Source organism: Tupaia chinensis, unplaced genomic scaffold (genome assembly GCF_000334495.1).
Source record: "Tupaia chinensis unplaced genomic scaffold, TupChi_1.0 Scaffold143823_1, whole genome shotgun sequence".
Lineage (NCBI taxonomy): Eukaryota > Metazoa > Chordata > Mammalia > Scandentia > Tupaiidae > Tupaia > Tupaia belangeri.
In genome coordinates this window covers 907,533-911,470 of record NW_006203673.1, presented here as the reverse complement: position 1 = coordinate 911,470, position 3,938 = coordinate 907,533, and positions in this window count along the sequence as shown.

Sequence of the window (3,938 nt, the reverse complement as noted above, 5' to 3'; positions counted from 1 at the left end):
AGGGAAAGAATGTAAATTAGGTTGAAAAAAAAGTTTCAGAAAAAAAAATACCTATTCAATGACTGCAGTATGATATATAGCCCCAGCCAGGTGCTACTTTATAGGATGTTCATTCTACTCATTGAGGCTTATGCCTAAATTTGGACTTGTGTTCATACAAATGTATATATCAGCTGTGCTTGCTATGAAAATATTTAAATTAATCAAGATCTTTAGTGACTCAATAAAATGTGAGGGGAAAACAGTAAAGAAAGCAAACATAGATACCAGAGACAGTGTGGGAGGAGAGTGGGAGATGGCAGAGGGTGAGAGATAAGGAATCAAGGATGAGGAAAAAAAAGCAAAACATATAGGAAACAAGAAATGGAAAATTATTTGTTGACGATAACATGTGTGTTGATGTATACACTATACAGTGTACTCTGGATGGAAAATCTCATTTGGTATGTTGTAATGAATGAATGTAAATAAATAAATTTAAATTTTTTAAAAAAGTAGACATGTGTGTAAATCTGTGTGTGTGTGTGTGTATATATATATATATAAAATATACACACACACTTATACATATACACACATATATTGAAAAGATATAGATTCAAGATATACAGGGATATATAGGATGCATAGGTATGACTATATCTATCCACATACATATATATCTATACCTACACATTTATCTATGAGTGTCTAGATGCATAAATGTAAATAAAGCCTACTCTCACTCCGTGCTGGAATTCTCTAATTTCACTCACCGCACACATTTTGGAACACTAGCTTATCCCCAAAAGGGGCACATTACTCATATATGGAACAGATCTCGACTCCTGTTTTTTTAATTTAAAAAATAAGAAATAATTTACTTGGGAAGCCAGGTAGTGATTCAACAGTAACACAGCTGGACCTAATAAAGATCCTCAGTTCAAGTCCGGGGACCTACCTTACTATGCTGGATACATGACTGGGATTGGGGTGGATCACAGTGTGAAGACTGTTGGGGGCTCCTTTCTCTGTCTGTCTCTCTCTGTCTCATGGAAGAAAAAAAATGGATACTTTTTTTAATTAAAAAAATTTATTTCTACACTTTTTTTAAATATTGTCTTTCTTAAGGTATTAATTCAGGCTAGGATAAATCTCACTTCTGTGTGATCAGGAATGGTTCTGGGTTGGAAGGGCTCTGAGTACACACCTAGGCCTGTTTGTGTCTTCAGGTGAGCAGATGAGCTAAAGCTACAGAGACAGACTATTCTATATTCCATTTATCGACTTGCCAGGTACAGACATCTAGCTTAGGAAGTGATTGTCTTGAAATAATCTCTTCTTCAGGTATACGCACAGTAAAGTTGCCATACACGTCTGTTTAGCTTCTTCCAATCTGCCTTTTCCCCGGACGTGTTTTCTCCAACATTAGGAGTAGTAAGTGTGACAGAACGAGAAACGTGGTTCTCTATGCTACTGAAATTACTCGGAAAGCTCTGGCTCTTCAGCAGTGTTGGTGGGCTTTCCTTGGGGGCATGGTGCTTTCCTTCAGTGTGCACGCAAAGGCGCACTTTCTCGGGGTACAGGTAGATATCCATGGGTCCCACATCCCTTGTGCTTCCACTTTCATGTGGTCTTTTACAAATCCGTGATTTACAAAATGTCACAAGTTTAAAATTACTGACGGGCCCAGTTGTGGTGGCGCACGCTGCTGAGGGGCTATTGGGACACCCGGGATCTCAGACACCCGGAGGCTGAGGAAGGATGCTTGTGGCAGAGCAAGACCCTATTAAAAAAAAAAAAAAAAAAAAAATTGAAAAATCACTGACAAATATGCCAATTTAGAGCCTAAATTTGAGTTTATATATTTAAAATAAATCCTTAAGACAAAAAAAAAAAACCTCTGAAATTTTGTTTTATAGGAGACTTACACAGAAAGAAGATATTTGTGTGTGTGTGTATGTGTGTGTATATATAATTACTTTTATTTCCTTAACTTATTTCTGTTATGTGTACAAATGTAGAAAAAAGTTGGGGTTTTTTGTTTATTTTGGTTTGGCTAAGGATGCACATGGTATTTGAATTATGAAACAATTTGTTTAAGTGGTAAAAACGGTAGTTTTTAATCTATGAAGAATTATCTAGGTGAATAAATAAGAAAGTATTTAAAACTTTTGAAAATCATAAACTCAAGTTATAAGATATTTCAAAAACACTGTGCTAGAAAAATTCTCCCTGCCATAATGTGCAACTATCAAACCTTCTGCTTTAGTATTTCTGTCCTTAGCTTTAGAAAAACAGAAGTTTGCATCAACAGCCCTTTTGAGAATGTGAGGGCTAACAACAGTTCAGAACAGAGACAGAGAAGTAAAGCAATAAAGGAAATATTTACATGTTTTTGCATAAGAACAGAAGTATTTCCTTAAAAAGTTAAAAAAAATTTAGTTGTAAAAACACTCACTTACATAGGGTATATAATTGCCTGAGTGACTACTCTTTTCAAAGGAAAGGGGGTTTTTTGTTGTTGTTTTAAATACTAAGGAGCCATGACTTATTCCAATTAGATTTTCCATGCTATCTTTAGTTTTACAAATGTGTTTGGTTCTGAAACTGTGGTTTACTATATTCTGGGGAGAGCATGTATATAAAAAATCCCGGGCAGCGTTTATATCAAACTCAAACAGTCGATTGTAGCACCCACTGTGACCTCTCGCTCCCTCCAGCATATTGCTTCTATTAGCTAGAAGTCCCTGAAGTCTCTGTGTCTAATTTTGTACAGATAGAGTCTGAGAAACTAACTCATTACCACTTTCTCTAAACAGCCACATTTTAAAAGTTTCTCAAAACTTTGATCTTTTTCTGAGAGTTAAATAGGTTATTACTCTTACATAGCAAGAACAGGAATTACCAGCAGACAGATTTCATTGCGTGCACATGCCAGAAACACGGACCTCGTGCGAATGTGCTCTTGCCAACATCCACAGGCATTCCCTCTAGGGGTAAACCAGCGCTGAGCTAGACAGACAGACATGTCAAAAGTACAACTGATGGCAAATTGTTTTAGATGCTAGCGTCCTCTGAATATCAAAAACAGCTAGAAGGCAGCTCCTGTGACATCTGTTATAAAAGCTCTGCATTGCAGTTGTCATGTAGAAGTAGCATCACATCACATCTCACAAGTTTCATATTGCACAGCAAAGGACCAGCTGAGTGTCACGCCGAAGGCCATGAGACCTGCAATTCCAGTACCTACCATTCCGGCGAGCTGAAGCGTAATGTTGACCATGGTCTCAATTTCACCAACACAACGCTTGTGTCCCAGAAGCTCCTTTGGGCATGTGGGTTGGACCCGCATGGAGCTTTCTTTTCCACAGCACTGAAATGAGAAGGTAGTGAGAGGCCATTTCTATTTGCCTTGTCTTTTGGGTAATCATTACAAGCCTCTTCATACATGGTTTGAACGTGTTGTATAGCTACACGCTTGCCTATAAAAGCAAGTACTCCAGTAGTTACTTCAGTAGAAAGTATCGCCAGTGAGCAGGTGAAGAATGATCCGGGCACATGCTGTGACTCCTGCATGGTCCCACAGCACCTGAAGGAGCCCACGGCCATCATGTGCAGCCCCGAGTGTCAGAGCGCTGGGAGACATACCTGGTGTCTCCTCTTGTCCAGTGGGTAAAAGCATGATGAGGCAGCCATCGCTCTGTCCATGGCTGCCTCAGGCATGTGGTGCACTTGCAGCAAACGCCACCACATTGACGCCTATGTGCATGCGTGTGCGTGTGAGAGCATGTGTGAGATACCTTCAGAGGTGCGAACCTGACATCTCTGGGTCAAAGAGCAGTGCGTCTTGGCGGAGGGGCCCTGCGCCGGCCCACCCGGGCCCGGCTGCGGGCCCCCACCACCCCTGGGACCCGCGCTGAGCGGGGTGGTGGGCCCCCCACCCAGGGCTCTGGCCA